Consider the following 19461-nt stretch of genomic DNA (forward strand, 5'->3'; position numbering starts at 1 on the left):
AAGAAAGAAAGAAAGAAAGAAAGAAAGAAAGAAAGAAAGAAAGAAAGGGGGAGGAAGGGAGGAAGAGGGAGAGAGGGAGGTGTGTGTGTGATAGAGGAAAGAGAGAGAAAAAAGGGAGGGAGGGAGAGAAGGAGGGAGGGAGGGAGGGAGGGAGGGAGGGAGGAGGGAAGGGAGGATTGATTTTAAGGAAGGATTAAACATTTTTAAAAAACCATTACTCAGCATGCTGGCCAGGCACAGTGGTTCATCTGTAATCCCAGCAGTTTGGGAGGCCAAAGCGGGTGGATCATCTGAGGTAAGGAGTTTGAGACCAGCCTGGCCAACATGGTGAAACCCCATATCTACTAAAAATAAAAAAAAAATCTGGGCATGGTGGTGGGCAACTGTAATCCCAGTCTTCAGGAGGTTGAGGCAGGAGAATCGCTTGAACCCAAGATGTAGAGGTTGCAATGAGCTGGGAGCATGCCTCTGCACTCCAACCTGGGCAATAGAGTGAGAAGGAAAGAAAGAAAGAAAGAGAGAAAGGAAGGAAGAAAGGAAGAAGGGAAGGAAGGGAGGGAGAGAGAGGAAGGAAGGAAGGAAGGAAGGAAGGAAGGAAGGAAGGAAGGGGGGGTTGTATGTGTGGGAGAGAAGAGAAAGAGAGAGAGAAAAAAAAGAAAGGAAGGAAGGGAGGGAGGGAGGAAGGAAGGAAGGAAGAGAAAGAAAGAAAAAGACAGAAAGACAAAAATGAAACCATTACTCAGCACGCTGGCCAGGCGCAGTGGCTCATGTCTGTAATCCCAGCAATTTGGGAGGCCGAAGCGGGTGGATCACGCGAGGTCAGGAGTTTGAGACCAGCCTGGCCAACATGGTGAAACCCTGTCTCTACTAGAAATACAAAAATTATCTGGGCGTAGTCGTGGGCACCTGTAATCCCAGCTCTTTGGGAGATCGAGGCAGGAGAATCATTTGAACCCACGAGGCGGAGGTGGCAGTGAGCCAAGATCATGCCATTGTACTCCAGCTGGGGCAACAGAGCGAGACTCTGTCTCAAAACAACAACAAAAAACCATTACTCAGCATGCCCTTACTTTGGGGTATCATGTTCTGAGCCCCAATAGCCGATTCTCATGTAGAAGTTTTTTCCTTTTCTTTCCTTTCTTCCTTTTATTTTCTTCTTTCTTTTAAAGAAAGATTACAGAAGGAGTTTGAGGGCCAAGTCCCCTGTGTTGCCAGGATAATACTAGGACTAAAAACTCCACCGTAGACTTTGACACCTCTGGGCAGTGAAGAAAGGTGATGAAGGAGAATAAAATGGAAAGATGATAAAAATGTTGTTAAAAGTTTCCACTAAAAAAAAAAACACTCACTCAGGGAGGGGCTTATTCCTCAGAAAGTTTTAGCTACATTATCCCCAGTAATATCCACCCAGAATATTTCTCTGATTTTAGAATTATTATTATTATAATAACCATGAAAACCTTTAATAGGCTTTTAAAATTCAGCTTTATATTAGAATTTTTTTTAGAGAAAGTATTGTAACTACATCTACACACACACGTGCACACATACACATAGGTATATACATCATGTCCTGATGATTTGGTGACATCAAGCATGATTTATAAATCTCTAATGGTATAATCACACACCACCAAGAGACATTCGTAATTAGAAAAGTCATAGAGATTAACTTTTCTGCCTTCGGTCCTTAGGTCCTTAAAGTATTAACAGTTCAGGGTTAAATCTTTTACTTTTTTTTTTTTTTTTACACAAGGTCTCGCCCCATTGCCCAGGCTGGAGTGCAGTGATGCGATTACGGCTCATGGCAGCCTCAACCTCCCAGGCTCAAGCAATCCTCCCATATCAGCCTCCCAAGTAGCTGGGACTACAGGCACATGCCACCATGCCTGGCTAATTTTTAAAAAGTTTTTGTAGAGATGGGGTTTCACTATGTTGCCCACACTGATCTCAACTCCTGAACTCAAGCAATACTCCCAAAGTGCTGGGATTACAGGCGTGAGCCACCATGCCTGGCCCAAAAACTTAAAAATTAGATTTTAAAAAAACAAAATGCAGCTGTGAATTAACTATTTAGACAGGTGGCCCAAACTAGAAGTTGATATTTTAAATGTTATTAAGAGGCATACCCTCCCTTTACTAAAGCAGGATAAAAATAAGTAGATTGATAAAGAGAACAGTCAAATTTTTCCCAGAATTAGTCTTGAACTCTTTTATTCTACAAGTTCATAAGCTAAAAATCTGTTCAAATCAAGAGTTGTCTTTAATTAATGGACTGCTGTCACCACCCTATAATACATAGTGCTAAAGTTTATTTCTGCACTCTGAGCAGAGAGCAACTAGCTGATGGCAACAACTAAAAAGAAAACAATTGGCTGACTAATTAGTAGCTTCAGTGTACCCTGGCCTCTGTTAAAAATAAAATCTCTTCAACTACGGTGATGGCTGTTACTACACATTTCTATTATTCATAATGCCTCAACCATTATTCCTTTTTTTTTTTTTTTTCTGAGACAGAGTCTTGCTCTATTGCCCAGGCTAGAGTACAGTGGCTCGATCTCAGTTCACTGCAACCTCCACCTCCCTGGTTCAAGCAGTTCTGCCTTAACCTCCCAAGTAGCTGGGATTACAGGCACATGCCACCACGCCCAGCTAATTTTTGTATTTTTAGTAGAGACAGGGTTTCACCATGTTGGCCAGGCTGGTCTTGAACTCCTGGCCTCATGACCCACCTGCCTTGGCTTCCCAAAGTGCTAGGATTACAAGCGTGAGCCACCATGCCCGGCCACTGTTACTCTTATTTACCACCTCCTGGTATCTTCTTCCTAGAGTTCTGAAGGAAAAACACTTCCCATCAAACCGGAGTTTGAAACAGATAATGGTGTCAAGGACCCTAATTTCCTAGCATGATTCCTAGGCTTCACTTATTTCCACTATTCTTATTGTTATTTTAACAAAAACTTTTTTGTTTTACTTACATTTAAATCTATCAGATACTGTTTTCCATAGAAGACTGACAACGTTTGAGGCAAGATATCAATATAAATGCAATGCATGAGTAAAATAATCCTATGAAAAGAATTCTCATTGGTTCTCAAAATGGGGTCCCTGGAACTCGTGAGGGGCACAGACACACTCTCAAAGGCCTGTAAACCACCTGTGAAAAATTTTTGTTTGGGCTTTCATTAATAGGATGACCTACAATTAGCACATGCCTCATGAGTAACCATTTAGAGTTGTATATTGCCAAATTTGCACTTACAACATGGCTGACACCTATTCTTTAAATCTAATATTTCTTTTTTTAGAAAAGATTTTTATAGCCTGGCCAACATGGTAAAACCCCGTCTCTAATAAAAATACAAAAATTAGCCGGGCATGGTGGCGCGTGCCTGTAATCTCAGCTGCTCGGGAGACTGAGGCAGGACAATTGCCTGAACTTGGGAGGCAGAGGTTGCAGTGAGCCAAGATTGCACCACTGTACTCCATCCTGGGCAAAAGAGTGAAACTCGTCTTAAAAAAAAAAAAAAAAAAAAAACAATTTTAGAGACAGTGTCTCACTCTGTTGAGTGAATGGTGTGATCATAACTCACTGCAGCCTTGAACCCCTGGGCTTAAGTGATCCTCCCATCTCTGCCTCCCAAAGCACTGAGATTAATTACATGCATGAGCCACTGTGCCTAGCCTGATATTTATTAAGTTAGAGTATATAAACAACGTCTCTGGGATCTGAGAATTCTCTTGTTTGAGCATCCTGGGAGAATGGTGATATCGTTCTGAATTTGATAACTTGAAGCTAGAGGAAGTGTTTTTTGAAACCAGGAAAAGCCCAGTTTATGAGATTATTATAAAAGACCTTAAAAAGCAGGTGATTAACTTACCTAAATGTGTTGAATGAATTAAGGAAAATACCTCTTTTCTTACTATGGACTGAAGTCTCAGCCTCTTAAATTTTCCTGTTGATCTGCCTTTTTGTGATGATAGGTGTCAACTTGACTGGATTAAAGAATACCTACAGAACTGATAAAGCATTACATCTGAATGTATCTGTGAGGATGTTCCTAGATGTGCAATTGTATACCAATTCATGGGCTATAGCCAGTGGTTTGGCTGGATGGTCAGGGACATGAAAGGAACACGATTAGAGAACTGGTGACAAAACAGGAAGGAGTTACTGGCTAGACCTCTCTGAATGGGCAAAAGACGTGAAGATATTTGTGTCCCATGTGAATGCTCACCAAAGGGTCACTTCAGCACAGGAAAACTTTGGTAATCAAGTGGGTAGGATGACCTGTTCTGTGGATACCAACTGGCTTCTTACCCCAGTCACCCCTGTCAATGGCCAATGGGCTCACGAACAAAGTGGCCGTGGTGGGAGGGATGAACAATATGGATTGGGCTCAGCATCATGGACTTTCACCCACCAAGATGGACCTGGCTACAGCCACTGCTGAGTGTCCAATATGCCAGCAGCAGAGACCAGCACTGAGCCCCTGATATGGCGTCATTTCCCAGGGTAGTCAACCAGTTACCTGGAACACTTCCATCATGGAAGGGGCAGCATTTTATCTTTACTGGAATAGACACTCCGGATATGGATGTGCCTTCTCTGCACACAGTGCTTCTGCCAAAACTACTATCCATGTACTTACAGAATGCATTATCAGGCCGGGCACAGTGGCTCACACCTATAATCCCAGCACTTTGGGAGGCCAAGGTGGGCAGATCACTTGAGGTTAAGAGTTTGAGACCAGCCTGGCCAACATGATGAAACCCATCTCTACTAAAAATACAAAAATTAGCCAAGAGTGGTGGTGTGCACCTGTAATCCCAGCTACTTGGGAGGCTGAAGCAGGAGAATTGCTTGAACCCAGGTAGCAGAGGTTGCAGTGAGCCAAGATTGCACTACTGCACTCCAGCCTGGGTGACAAGAGTGAAACTCCATCTCAAAAACAAAAACAAAAATACAGAATTCCTTATCCACCATCATGGTATTCCACACAGCAATGCTTCTGACCAAGGAACTCACTCCACAGCCAAAGAAGCGCATCAACGGGCTCATGTTCATGGAATTCACTGGTCTTACCATCTTCCCCAACATCCTGAAGCATATGGCTTGACAGAATGATGGAATGGCCTTTTGAAGTCAGTTACGGTGCCAGCTAGGTGACAATACTTTGAAAGTCTGGAGCAAGGTTCTCCAGAAGGCTGTGTGTGCTCTGAATCAGCATTCAATATATGGTACTATTAATCCCATTGCCAGGATTTATGAGTCCAGGAATCCAGGGGCATACGGGAGTGGCACCAGTCACCATCATCCCTAGTGACCAACCAGCAAAATCCTTGCTTCCTGTTTGTGCAACTTTGTGCTCTGCTGGCCTAGAGGTCTCAGTTCCAGAGGGAGGAATGTTGCTACCAAGATTCCCAACAATGACTTCATTGAACTGAAAGTTAAGACTGCCACCCAGTCACTTTGGTTTCTTCGTGCTTTTGAGTCAATAGGCTAAGAAGGGAGTTACAGTGTTGACTGGGATGACTGATCCAGATTACTAAAGAGAAATTGGATTATTATTCCACAATGGTGGTAAGGAAGCATGTGTCTGGAATATTAGAGATCCCTTAGGGCATCTACTAGTAATACCATGCCCTGTGATTAAGGTCAGTGGGAAATTACAACAACCCAATCCAGGCAGGATTATGACTGGCCAAGACCCTTCAGAAATAAAGGTTTGGGTCACCCTGCCAGGTAAAGAACCACAACCAAGTGAGGTGCTTGTTGAAGACAAAAGGAATACAGAATGTGTACTGGAAGAAGGTGGTTATAAATACCAACTATAACCACATTACCACTTACAGAACTGAGGACTATAATTGTCATGATTATTTCCTATTTTGTTAAAAATATTTTTGTAGGCATTGTGGTTTATGCCTGTAATCCCAGCACTTTAGGAGGCCGAGGCAGGAGGATGGCTTGAGTCCAGGAGTTCAAGACTAACCTGGGCAACATAGTGAGACTTTATCTCTACAAATTATTTAAAAATTAGCTGGGTGTGGTGGTGTATGTGTGTAATCCCAGCTACTCAGGAGGCTGAGGTGGGAGGACTGATTAAGCCCAGGAGATCGAGACTGCAGTGAGCTGTGATTTTGCCACTGCACTGCAGCCTGGGCAACAAAGTGAGATCCTATCTCAAAATAAAAAATAAACTTAAAAAAATATGTTTTTGCGTATATACACATACTAAGCAGATGACCTGTTTTTGTTCCTTATTCATCTTATAAAATATATTGACTTTGAGTCAGTATTTAAGTATTGCTAATTTTACATCATAGTATTTAAGTTATAGGATACCAGGAAAAGAGTAAACATCACCCAGGGACTTTATTCCCTTTTCTAGGGAAGAGATTCACACACTTTTCGTTGTATACAATACAGTTTTATCATGTTAATCAGAATTATTTACCTTGTTATTGTGTTTACTTGGAAATTAAGTATGTTTTAAGGAGATACATGTGGGTGCCAAGCTGACAAGGGGTGGACTTTTTTGTTTTTTATTTTTTGAGACAGAGTCTCTCTGTGTCACCCAGCCTGGAGTGCAATGGCATAATCTCGGTTCACTGCAACCTCTGCCTCCAGGGTTCAAGCAATTCTCCTGCCTCAGTCTTCTGAGGAGCTGGGATTACAGGCATGTGCCACCACACCATGAGAATTTTGTGTTTTTAGTAGAGATGGGTTTTCACCATTTTGGCCAGGCTGGTCTTGAACTCCTGACCTCAAGCAATCCACCCACCTTGACCTCCCAAAGTGCTGGGATTACAGGCGTGAGCCACTGTGGCTGGCTGGGGATTGACTTCTGATGATTAATTTTAGAAGTCAACTTGACTGAATTAAGAAATAGATAATTGGTAAAGCATTACTTCCAGGCATGTCTGTGAGGGAATGGGCGTGTGAGTTGGTGGACTGAGTGGGAAAGATGCACCCTCAATATGAGCATTTGGCTGGGGGCCCACATAGCACAAAAAAGAAGAGAAGCAGGATTTTCTTTTTCCCCTCCTGAAGCAAGGACACTTTTCTCCTCCTGCCCTTGGAAATAAGAACTCTGGACTCTCTGACCTTGCAACTTCAGACTTAGACCAGCAACTCTGCATGTGTTCAGGTCTTTGACCTCAAACTGAGAATTACACATCAGCTTTCCTGGTTCTGAGGCTGTCAGACTTGGACTGAGCCACACTACCAGCATCCCAGGATCTCCTTGCATCTGCCTATTGTGGGACTTCTCAGCCTCCATAATCACATGAACCAAGTCCTCCAATAAATTCCCTCTGTCTATATTGTATTGGTTCTGCTCTCTGGAGAACACTAACACACTTTATAAAAGTGCTGCTGAGGGGCAGTTCCTTTCCCTTTTCTTTTTAATTTTAGGCAGAGTCTTACTCTTTTGCCCAGGCTGGAGTGCAGTGATGCAATCTTGGCTCATTGCAACCTCTGCCTCCTGGGTTCAAGTTATTCTCAGGCCTCAGCCACCTGAGTAGCTAGGACTACAGGTGTGCACCACCATGCCCAGCTAATTCTGTATTTTCAGTAGGGACGGGGTTTCATCATGTTTGCCCAGGCTGGTCTCAAACTCCTGGCCTCAGGTGATCCTCCTGCCTCAGCCTCCCCAAGTGCTGGGATTTTAGACATGAGCCACAAGCCTGGGCAGTTTCTTTATTTTTTATTTTTATTTATTTATTTATTTTTGAGACAGAGTCTTGCTCTGTCGCCAGTCTGGAGTGCAGTGGTGTGATCTCAGCTCACTGCAACCTCTGCCTCCCGGGCTCAAGTGATTCTCCTGCCTCAGCCTCCCAAGTAGCAGGGATTACAGGCTTGTGCCACCACACCCAGCTAATTTTTGTATTTTTAGTAGAAACAGGGTTTCACCATGTTGGCCAGGATGGTCTCAATCTTTTGACCTTGTGATCCACCCGCCTCAGGCTCCCAAAGTGCTGGGATTACATGCGTGAGCCACCACGCCCAGCTGGGGCAGTTTCTTACTAGCTCCTCTCCTACCTAGATAATACCAAGAGACCTGGATAATACTGTGACCCAGTCTCCCCAGCATTCCTACAGCCAAGGCCATGCAAATGTGTACATCTCTTGTAGAGATCCTGCAAGATTGCCTAGTAATGAGCTATCCTGATGAGACAGGTTCCTTCTGTAGGAGTCCTGTGTTGCTATAGTGAGACAGAACATCAAAAACAGGGGCACAGCACTAGTTAAGTGTGATTATCTCCCTTTGATATACATGAAGTGGCTTTTTTTTTTTTTTTTTTCAGACAGAATTTTGCTCTTCTCACCCAGGCTGGAGTACAATGGTGCAATCTCGGCTCACTGCAACCTCTGCCTCCCGGGTTCAAGCAATTCTGCTGCTTCAGCCTCCTGATTAGCTGGGATTACAGGTACCTGCCACCATGCCCGGCTAATTTTTGTATTTTTAGTAGAGACCAGGTTTTACCATGTTGGTCAGGTTGGTCTCAAACTCCTGACCTCAGGTGATCCGCCAGCCTCAGCCTCCCAAAGTGCTGGGATTACAGGCATGAGCCACCACGCCCGGCCATGGTTCTTAATTTTAAGATCAAAACCATGATTTCATCAAAAATCTTGTGGCCAGTTCATAATAATCAAATTCACAAGAGACTTTATAAATCAGAATGCCATGTACAGTGCTGTATGTATTTTTCTAGTAACTAGAACATCTTTGAAATATAATGCCTCCTCCTTCACTATGTCAGAGGGATGGAAGTCCAAACTCATCATCAGAAGAAATGAGAGTGAGAGAGCAGTATACTGTTGAGGGCTTTTTTATCCTGGCCAGGAAAAGCCTGAAATGAGGCCACTGTTGTGTGGCTAAAGGATGAGTGACCAACATGCAGTGCCTCTGCTGGCCAGGTGACCTGCACACAGTCCAGGTGGGGCTCTCTGGTGTCTCCCTTTGTTCCTGATTCACCTGGACTCCCTGTCTTCCTTCCTTAAACAGATTACAATACCCAGTGAGATCACCAATTCCTTTCATATTAGTCATATTTTCAGTCATTTTTCTGGGAAATCTACTCAAGTCAGCTTCATGGGTGTTCCTCAGATCTCTTCAGGACCACATTTACCAGTTTTTTTTGTGATGGGATTTATTGCTACAAATGACATTATGCATAGTTTCATTCATCCCCTTTATTCAGAATAAGTAATTGAGGGGGGAAATGATAGGCAATAAATAAATATATACATTATTCTCATTCTCAAAGAATATTCTTATTTTCAAATTCTGGCAATCTGGGGATATCTTACTCCATACTTTATATTATAAAGACTTTATTAGTAATCTGCTAATGAAAAAGTCCATTTATTCCATAGACAAATGTGGATGGCATAATATATTATATATATCCCAGATATGATGATGAATCTTAGGAGTTTAATGAATAAAATGATCCCGTGCCTGGTGAAGAAAGGCCTATAAATACAAAGTAATCTAGAACGAATCCATTTCTACGTCTTTCAAACTCTTTTCCACTCTGTTGTTAGAGCTGTCATTTCTAAAGCAAGCATCAGTGTATTGTGATTTACTCAGTCTTACAGTCATGTGTAAGTTATCAACAATCCAGCATAGGTTGGGTTATGCCAAGCGCAGTCTCATCCCTCCTTACTGCTCTCCTGGTCGAGGGTAAAGACTCTAGGACAAAATCGCTGATCTTCAGCAAGCAATTCTTTTTTTTTTCCAACTGGGTCTCGCTGTGTCACACAGGCTGGAGTGCAGTAGCAAGATCATGGCTCACTGAAGCCTCAACCTCCTGGGCTCAAGCAATCCTCCTGCCTCAGCCTCCTGAATAGCTGGGACTACAGGTGTGTGCCACTATGCCTGGCTATTTTTAAAATAATTTGTAAGCTGGGCATGGTGGCTCACTCCTGTAATCTCAACACTTTGGGAGGCTGATGTGGGCGGATCACCCAAGGTCAGGAGTTCGAAACCACCGTGGCCAATGATGGCCAACATGATGAAACTCCCTCTCTACTAAACATACAAAAATAGGCTGGGTATGGTGGCTCATGCTTGTAATCCCAGCACTTTCAGAGGCCAAGGAGGGCAGATCACTTGAGGTCAGAAGTTTGTGACCAGCCTGGCCAACATGGTGAAACCTCATCTCTACTAAAAACTACAAAAATTAGCCAGGTGTGGTGGCAGGCACCTGTAATCTCAGCTACGTGGGAGGCTGAGGCAGGAGAATTGCTTGAACCTGGGAGGAGGAGGGTGTAGTGAGCAGAGATGGCGCCACTGCACTGCAGCCTGGGCGACAGAGTGAGACTCTGTCTCAAAAATAAAATAAAATAAAACAAAATAAAATAAAATATAAATAATTTGCAGAGACAAGGCCTTACTATGTTGTCCAGACTAAAGCAATTCTTGAGTAAGCTCACACCTATCTTCCCAAGGGAAGGTCTCTTTTGCTGTACCACACTCACCAGGTGTAAATAAAGTCAAGAAACATCTTTCAACACAGAAGTAAATGAGTCCCAGGGCACAATAATCATTTAACTATACACAATTATTTAAATGGCACTGCCCCCGACTTATGTCTAAAACATCTCCAATCTTTTCTTTCAGTTTCCTCCTGAAAATGAAGGATAAGTGCTTCCTCTACATTTGTGCAATTAAAGGGTCCATTCACATGATTTCCCACAACAAAGAAACGGTTCACAGTGGACTCAAAATGAGACTCCAAAATACATTAATAGTTTTCTCTTTCAGCTCAGGCAACCCTTTCCCCAAGTTTTGATCATCACTGCAGAAGCCTTATTTGCAGTAAAAGGTCATATGGTAGAGAGCTGCAAGTAGTGCTGTCCTAAATTGGAAAGCGGTCTATTTGTCAACAATGTGCTTAAGATTGAAACTGGCCAGCTAACGCCATTTTAGGCCTGAGCCTGCCTGCACCCAGGTGCTCACTAAAACAGCATGTTGCCCTACACGGCCTCATATTGTCTGTAGGCACGCTCTCAGGGTTCAAACCGATACAATGACCTTACATCTGGTGCCCAAACCCGGGAGGGGCTCAAGTCTGCGTCCCTCGTGGACCTACCCCTCCACCTCAGAAAGCAGGCCACAGTAGCCAGACAAAGGAAGCTCCTCAGCCTCCAGTCGCCTCTCTGTGCATGCACATCCATCACTGATCTCGCCTACTGGTAAGTTTCCCTGGGAGGCCAGTTTGGTTTACAGGGGAAAATCTGCATGGCTTCTCTTGGGTTCTCCAATCCGAAAATCCAGTGTTGGTCCAAGAAGGCTCTGGGCGTGTGCCAGGCACTCGCTGATCATTTGGTCTTAGGGGGACACCTCTAAGCCATTTGATCCTGTTCCAGAACGAAAAAGGCAGCGGTGACGATTGCTCCTTTTATTGTCTCCCACTAGCAGTCCACGATGGTCTACTTTTCCCTGTTCTCCCGAGCCTACCCTTGGTTATGGGAAACTCCCGGTCCTACGTTCCAAAAAACAACCCTCTAGGCTGCCTCAGTAAAAACAAAACAAAACAAAACAAAACAAAACTCCCCTCCCCCACCGCCAGCAAACCTTAAGCCTCAGGCAAGATATCCGCCCTAAGCGCCTTGTCTTTTTTTTGCAATTCAGTCTGGCCACAATATGAATTAAATGATGGGTCCAAATGGCCCACATGGAACATTCAAGTTTACAGTTTTAACTGACTTAAGCAATTATTGCCAATGTCTGGAGAAATGGGGAGAAATTCCTTATGTCCAGGCCTTTTTGCATTCAGATCACAGCCCGGCCTCTGCAATTATTGCTTACCTGTTCAAAGCCTTCTCCTCCATTCTCGCTGCCCTGATCGCCTTTCTCCTCCGGACCCTACCTCTTTTTCCCTTGTTCAATCCCGCTGACTGCTGTCCACCTCTCCCAGCCCCTAACTCTTCCTCTCAACAATCTTCTTTAACCCCCCAAGCCTCCTTATTATCTTCTCAGCCGCCATCTTCCCAGCCGCCATCCTCGCAGCTGCCATCTTCCCGCCCATCTTCCCAGTCAGCTGTATCCACTTCTTTTCCTACACTATCACGTCCTTAAGGACAATTCTAGTATTGCCTGTACCCATTCTCCTCCCCCACCACCCTCTCCTGGGGCTTGTAAACCCATTCCGCCACCTTACACCCCTATCTATCTTCCACTGCCTGTTAATTCCCCTTTCCCCTTCAAACCCTCAGCTGGAACCACTTCCAGGTTCTTCCTTTGCTCCTGCCCATACTCGCTCAGGCGCCATCTTTGGTCCATGCCCCATTCTTACTTCAGCGCCTGTGCTAGAGTGCCCCCTTCAGGAAGTAACAGGAACTGAAGGTATTGTTAGCGTTCACATTCCATTCTCCCTCAGTGATCTCTCTCAAATTAACAAAAGACTCGGTTCATTTTCAGAAGACCTTACCTCTTATATCCGGGAGTTTCAGTACCTTAACCAGTCTTATGAGCTAACCTGGCATGACCTCTACATTGTTCTCTCTTCCACCCTCACCCCAGAAGACTGGGACCATATCTGGACCCTAGCTCAGGCACATGCTGATACAATTCATCACCAAGCTCCTGCCCAGCCTACTGGCGCAAAAGCGGTCCCCAACCAGGACCCTCACTGGGATTATCAAGACGGGGGCCTCTGGATGCTGCCATCAAGACCACATGATTGTGTCTCCTTGCAGGACTCAAAAAGGGTACCCATAAAGTGGTAAACTATGAAAAACTTTCAGAAATTACCCAAGGTCCTGACGAAAACCCAGCCCTTTTTCTCTCTCATTTAACTGAAGCCATGAGAAAATATACCAACCTAGACCCAACCAACCCAGAAGGAACCACTATTTTAAACCTTCAGCTCATCTCCCAATCCACCCCGATATTTGGTGCAAGCTTCAGAAGCTTGACGACGGCCCTCAAACCCCACAATAAGACCTTCTTAATTTAGCCTTCAAAGTCTTTAACAATCGTGATGAGGAAAGTAAAAGGCAAAAACAGGCAGAGTTCCAAATGCTTGCCTCTGCCATTAGAGACCGTGCAGACCCACGGGGCCACAGCTCCACACAGAAGCCTCCTAGCAATCCACCTCCACCTGGCACCTGTTTCAAGTGTGGCAATGAAGGCCACTTGACCAGACAATGCCCAAATCCAAATAAGACCACCAAGCCGTGCCCCCTCTGCAGAGGACCCCACTGGAAGTTGGACTGTGAGCAGCTCCCGTGAAGACTGCCCCCATCCCTTCCTGAGCCAGCCAGAACCTCCTACCCGGATCTCATCGGCCTTGCCGCTGAAGACTGACGGTGCCCTGGAACAGACGCCCCGACAACTACCATCGCTTCATCCAAGCCAAGGGTAACTCTCATGGTGGCAGGTAGGCCAGTATGTTTTTTAAATTAATACTGGGCAACCTACTCTGCTTTACCTAATTTTTCAGGACCCACCCAGTCCTCCCAAGTCTCTGTTGTGGGAATTGATGGAGAAGTCTCCAAACCCCGAGTCCCCTGCTTCATTTTTCTGCTCCCTGAACACCTTTTCCTTCACTCACTCTTTCTTAGTCCTGCCCTCACGCTCAACTCTGCTCCTAGGCAGAGATATCCTTTCAAAACTTCACACTACTCTCCACTTCCAAGTTCCCCATTGTACCCACACATCAATCCAGACCCCTCCGGGGTATCTAACTTTCTTCTACTCCTCCAACCTCCATGCATCCTGTTCTTATCCCCCATCCGAGTTAACCCTGCTTTTTGGGATACTTCCACACCCTCAGTCACAGAACACCACACCCCTGTCCACATTACCCTTAAAGAGCCCACCCAGTTTCTATCACAGAAGCAGTATCCTATTCCCAAGCAGCTCTCATAGACCTAAAGCCTGTCATTTCTCGCCACCTTACGGGTCATCTACTCTGCCCAACAAATCCCCCTTTTAACACACCAGTTCTACCTGTTAATAAAGCCAGATGGAACTTAATCACTTAGTCCAGGACCTCAGGCTCATTAACCAAGCTGTGCTCCCAGTATGTCCAGTAGTTCCTAACCCATATACTTCACTTTCCACAATTCCCTCTAATACCACCCATTCTTCTGTCCTAAACCTAAAGGATGCTTTTTTCCCCCCACAATTCCTTTACACTGTGATTCCCAAAACCTCTTTGCCTTTACGTGGGAAAACCCCGACACCCACATTTCACGTCAGCACACCTGGTGCGTACTACCTCAAGGTTTCAGAGACAGCCCCCACCTTTTCAGACAGGCCCTTGCTTGTGACATCTGTACCTTATCCCTGAAACCATCCACTCTCCTTCAATGTGTTAATGATCTGCTACTGTGTCACCCCTCTCAAAGAGACTGCAACACCCATACTCTTTTAAACTTCTTGGCAGAACAGGGGTATCAGGTCTCCCCTAAGAAAGCACAAATATGCACCCCCTCATTCACGTATTTAGGCCTAGTCCTTACCCCGCTAACCCTAGGGCTAACAACTGATCGTATATCCCTCCTCCAGTCCCTCCCGCCTCTACAAACTAAGTAAGAAATTCTCTCTTTTCTGGGACTAGCAGGATATTTTAGGCTCTGGGTTCCCTCCTTCACTCTACTTGCCAAACTGTTATGCCAAGCCACTAAAGGCCCTCTCCATGAGCCTTCAAACCCTGCACAGCCTATTACCCAACCTTTCTGTCTACTCCAAAAGGCTCTCATCTCAGCCCCGTCCTCACTCTCCCAGATCTCACCAAACCTTTCTCCCTCTGTACTGACGAACAGCATGGAGTTGCACTAGGTGTTCTCACCCAGTCTAAGGGACCCACCCTCCAGGTTGTTGCCACCTCTTGAAACAGCTTAAAGCCACGGTTCTCAGATGGCCTGCCGGTCTCCAAGCATTGGTGGCAGCTGTTGTCCTTAGTCTTGAAAGCCTAAAACCATCTGTCTACGCCAACCTAACAGTTTATTCAACCCATAACATCAAAGACATGCTAGCTTGCCACAGTGTACTAAATCTCTTCTCTGCCCCACGGCTCCTCCAACTGTATGCTCTATTCATGTTAACCAGCTCCCGTCTAAACCCGGCCACACTCTGTCTCTATCCTTGTTCTCTCCTCTTTACTCCTCAGAAGAAATGAGGACTTCCGAGCCCAAAACCTTCAAAAACCAAGGACCATGGTATGTCAAGGAACAGTGCTTCATTCTTCCTCACTCCCAAAGCCTTCCTCACCTCCAAAGCCTCCACAACTCTTTCCATGTTGGTTACAAACCTCTCCTGCAACTTCTCTGCCCTATTCTCACTTGTCCTCACCTTTCCATCCGTGTTCGAGAAATTACCCAGTCCTGCTCTATCTGCCACTCAGTGTCACCCCAGGGCTTCCTCCTGCCACGGTCTTTTCCTACCCACCAAGCCCAGGGCCAGGTACCCGGGCAAGATTGGCAAGTAGACTTCACTTGCATGTTGCCCGATAAAGGGCTTTGCTATCTTCTAGTCTTTGTCTATACTTTCTCCAGGTTGGTAGAAGCATTCCCAACAACTTCAGAAAGTGCAAATATTGTCACACGTACTCTCATCATGCATATAATTCCCAGTTTTGGACTCCCTACATCCATCCAGTCCAATAATGGACCCGCCTTCATCAGCCAAATTACCCAAGGTGTCTCTACATCCTTAGGTATAAAATGGGTTCTCCACACACCTATAGGTCTCAATCTTCAGGCAAAATTGAAAAAGTTATCTCTGTCGTTAAAGCCCCACTCACCAAGCTGGCTCTAGAAACCCACCAGTCGTGGACAAAAAAATCTTCCTTTCACCCTCATGAGACTCTGCACAACACCAAAGGCACCCTCTTTTTATAGTCCCTTTGAAATCATGTATGGCCAAACTTTTGTCTTGGGGTTTCCACCCTTACCAGACTCTGAGCCACTCAGGAATTACCTCCCATCTTTAATCCAGACACGATCTTTCATTCGTAAAGCAGCAAATTAGGCCATACCTGTCCCTGTCGACACCTCCTTGTCCTCTCAATATAACTGTCTTGCAGGCACAGACGTGTTTCTAGACAATCCAGACAATGCTCCTGCTACAGCGACATGGTGGATACCAACCCATCTCTCAAGAGTACCCAAAAAATTGAGGTTTTCTTTTTCCAAGGTGCCCATGCCACCCCCTATGTCATACCTTAAGTAGTTACTGAGAAAGTCATTCCTTTTCCCTTTTCTATAACCAAATAGACAAGAATGTAAGATTCTCCCCGGGACCTGAAAGCTTAAGGGGATGAGTAACTCCTCCCTGCTCAGGCCCAGTCCCAAGGCACAAGGCCACTTGCATCAGCAGCATGCATCAGCAAGATAGCAGAAGCAGGAAGAGAGCCGGCCGGAAGACACATACCCCTGAAGATCAAGAAAGAGGCCATCCGGGTATAACGTAGCAGTTACATCAGACTAGGACACTTCCTGTTTACATGAGACTATAAAACCTTTGCCCCATCCTAACTTGGGACTGACACCATTTTAGGCCTCAGCCCGCCTACACCCAGGCGCTCATTAAAACAGCATGTTGCTCCAAAAAAAAAAAAAAAAAAAAGATTGAAACTGGCCCAACAGTTCCATAGACTATTCTTTTTGATAAACATAGAAATTGACCCTTCTGGTCTCAGCTTGAAAGTTATATTTATTTTATTCAGAGTTCCTTCCTCAGGAAAGGACCTTCAGGCCTCTCAAAATGTAAGTATCAAAGAATTGAAAGTCACCAGATCACCACACCAGATGACTGCTTCCTTGCCCATCCCCAGTTCTTGTTTTCTTACACATTGTTACACTTCTTTCCTGATACATAAACCTGGCATTTTAGTAGTTAGGGAGATGCACTTGAGACTGAGCTCGCATCTCCTCAGCTACAGCATCTGACTAAAGCTTTCTTCCTTGCTAATGCTTGTCATTTCAGTGGTTGGCTTTCTATGCAGCAAGCAGCAGGACATAGACCAAACCCCTGGTGTTCCAGTAACAAGATCTCTGTCCCAAGGCTACATACAGGTTCACTCACAGTGAACTCAGGTGAAGATGCAGACCTTAGAGTCAGATAACAGTGAGTTTGAATTGAAGGAAAGCATTGAGCCTCAGTTTCTTCCTAAATAGGAAAAGTACAGTACCTCTTAGGATCTTAGTGAGACAAAATTATATAATATGATGAATGCAAAGTGCCTGGTCTGAAGGGAGCATGGCCTTCAGCAAATAACCTCTGTGAGCCTAAATTTTTTAATCTATGACTTTGATATAGTAGAATAGCAGTTTGCTATGAAATGAAATAGTGTACAAACACAACAGACACACTTCTCCACTTCCTGTCCCTGGTCCCAGCCCCAGCCAGCCGATCACAACTTTTACATTACAAAAAAGCCTATTTCAATTTCCTGACACATTTCTGTAAAGAGTAACTCACCACAATAATGAGCAAAGATTAATTTAAAACATAAACAGAGCTTAGGCAACACAGGAAGACTCTGTCTCTACAAAAAGTTTTTAAATTAGCCAGGTGTGATGGCACGTGCCTGTGGTCTCAGCTACTTGGGAAGCTGAGATGGGAGGATCACTGGATCCTGGTAGGTTGAGGCTATAGAGAGTCGTAACTGTGCCACTGCACTCCAGCCTGGGAGACAGAGCAAGACCCTGTCTCAAACACACACACAAACACACACACATAAATAGACTGGGTGCAGTGAATCACACCTGTAATCCCAGCACAGCACTTTGGGAGGCCAAGGTGAGAGGATTACTTGAACCTAGGAGTTCAAGGTTGCAGTGAGCCATGATTGTGCCACTGCCCTCCAGCCAAGGTGACAAAGCGAGATTTTATCTCAAAACTAAATAAAATGAAATAGGGATGAAAAATACATTAGTGAAGAAAAAAATTACCATCTTAAGAAAAAGACCTGAAAAGTCCAGCTGCATGAGATAATATTGTAGCATATATGCAACCTTCAAAGTATGCCCAGTGGTATATCACTGGTTTCTTTCTCTGATGAATAAAGAAAGTAAGTTTTGGGAAAGAGTCTGACTTTTGGAAATTGGGCCACTTGTACCATAGTTTATTCTTCTTAAGAAATTATGACTTAACTTTTATGTTAAATATTTATTTGAAACAAGCTGAGGCAAGTTTTATTAAAGAAAAATTTTGCTTGGTGGCCGGGCGTGGTGGTTCACGCCTATAATCCCAGCACTTTGGGAGGCCGAGGCGGGCAGATCACTTGAGGTCAGCAGTTCAAAACTAGCCTGGCCAACATGGTGAAACCGGTCTCTATTAAAAATACAAAAATTAGCTGGGCATGGTGGCAGGCACCTGTAATCCCAGCTACTTGGGAGGCTGAGGCAGGAGAGAGAATCCCTTGAACCTAGGAGGTAGAGGTTACAGTGAGCCAAAATCATATGCCACTGCATTCCAGCCTGGGTGACAGAGAGAGACTCTGTCTCGAAAAAAAAAAAAAGAGAGAGAGAGAAAGAAAAATTGTGCTTGTTTTACTTTTCACCAGTCTGCTCTGGTATGCTACTAATGATATCAGAATGGGGTCAATGATAGCCAGTGTGTGTACTCTGTAGTATCTTCCCCACCCTGTGCCCAATTCCGTATTATTGCCACTGTGGTGATGGACACCAGTTTTGGCCAGTGTGGCACTGTACTTTATTTCATATTGCCTCAAAGCTGGGCAATTGTTGGTGAGGTCAACTGATTTCGCTTTGCCTTGTCTGATCATATTCACAGTCTGCTTGTATCCCAGCATGTACTGTCCACTTTTCACAATGAGTTGGAACCTAGAGTTTATCAACTCCAGAGACTTTTTCATCTTCACTGCAGCCAGCATCTTCCTGCCTTAAGTATGTGATGCTCCCCGGTTAAGAGCTGCCACTAAGATAGCCAGGGAGCAAGAAAGGAAGGAGTTATCACAATGCAAAGTTCTTCACAGCCTACATTAAATATTTTTTAAAATCATAGTCTCCAGTTCTGCCTTTCAGGTACATTCCCCATTTTTGCAGGCTTTAATGACTTCCCACTAAAATTTATCAGGTTAATATTAGGGTTCTATAGACATATATATTACTGGCATACTAAAACCTAATTTTCCAGTTACTATTTGTACTACTTCCCAATCCCACTATTCAGCTACTTATACAAAATCTTCATTCATATATTCTAGTACTTTTTTTTAGTTGGGATATAAATGTATTGTTAACTAATTTACTTAAAATGGCATCAAATGCCATTACATTGTTAAAGGGTGCCAGAGATTTAATCTAAGTGTTCAATGGGGCTGGGTACAGTGGCTCACACCTGCAATCCCAGCATGTTGGGAGTCCAAGGTGGGCGGATCACTTGAGGCCAGGAGTTCGAGACCAGCCTGGCCAACATGGAGAAACCCATCTCTGCTAAAAACACAAAAATTAGCCGGGCATGGTGGCGC

General features: G+C 44.6%; 1 protein-coding gene and 1 pseudogene across 2 annotated transcripts in view; both read right to left on the bottom strand.

The window, feature by feature from the left end:
- GPAT3 (glycerol-3-phosphate acyltransferase 3) overlaps window positions 1–16338 on the bottom strand; it is a 103582-nt gene extending 87244 nt beyond the window's left edge. The window contains exon 1 of one of the 2 annotated variants that reach the window (XM_023222537.1): window positions 16188–16338. The gene's annotated coding sequence lies outside the window, so the exon portion shown is untranslated. Of the gene's footprint in view, window positions 1–16002; window positions 16144–16187 lie in introns of those variants that run through there. The other variant, XM_023222540.2, reaches the window with a different exon arrangement.
- Window positions 16339–18520: 2182 nt separating this feature from the next.
- On the bottom strand, window positions 18521–18864 carry LOC111549345 (annotated as a pseudogene).
- Between the last annotated feature and the right edge of the window lie 597 nt (window positions 18865–19461).

This window comes from Piliocolobus tephrosceles, chromosome 3 (genome assembly GCF_002776525.5).
Source record: "Piliocolobus tephrosceles isolate RC106 chromosome 3, ASM277652v3, whole genome shotgun sequence".
NCBI classification, from domain to species: domain Eukaryota; kingdom Metazoa; phylum Chordata; class Mammalia; order Primates; family Cercopithecidae; genus Piliocolobus; species Piliocolobus tephrosceles.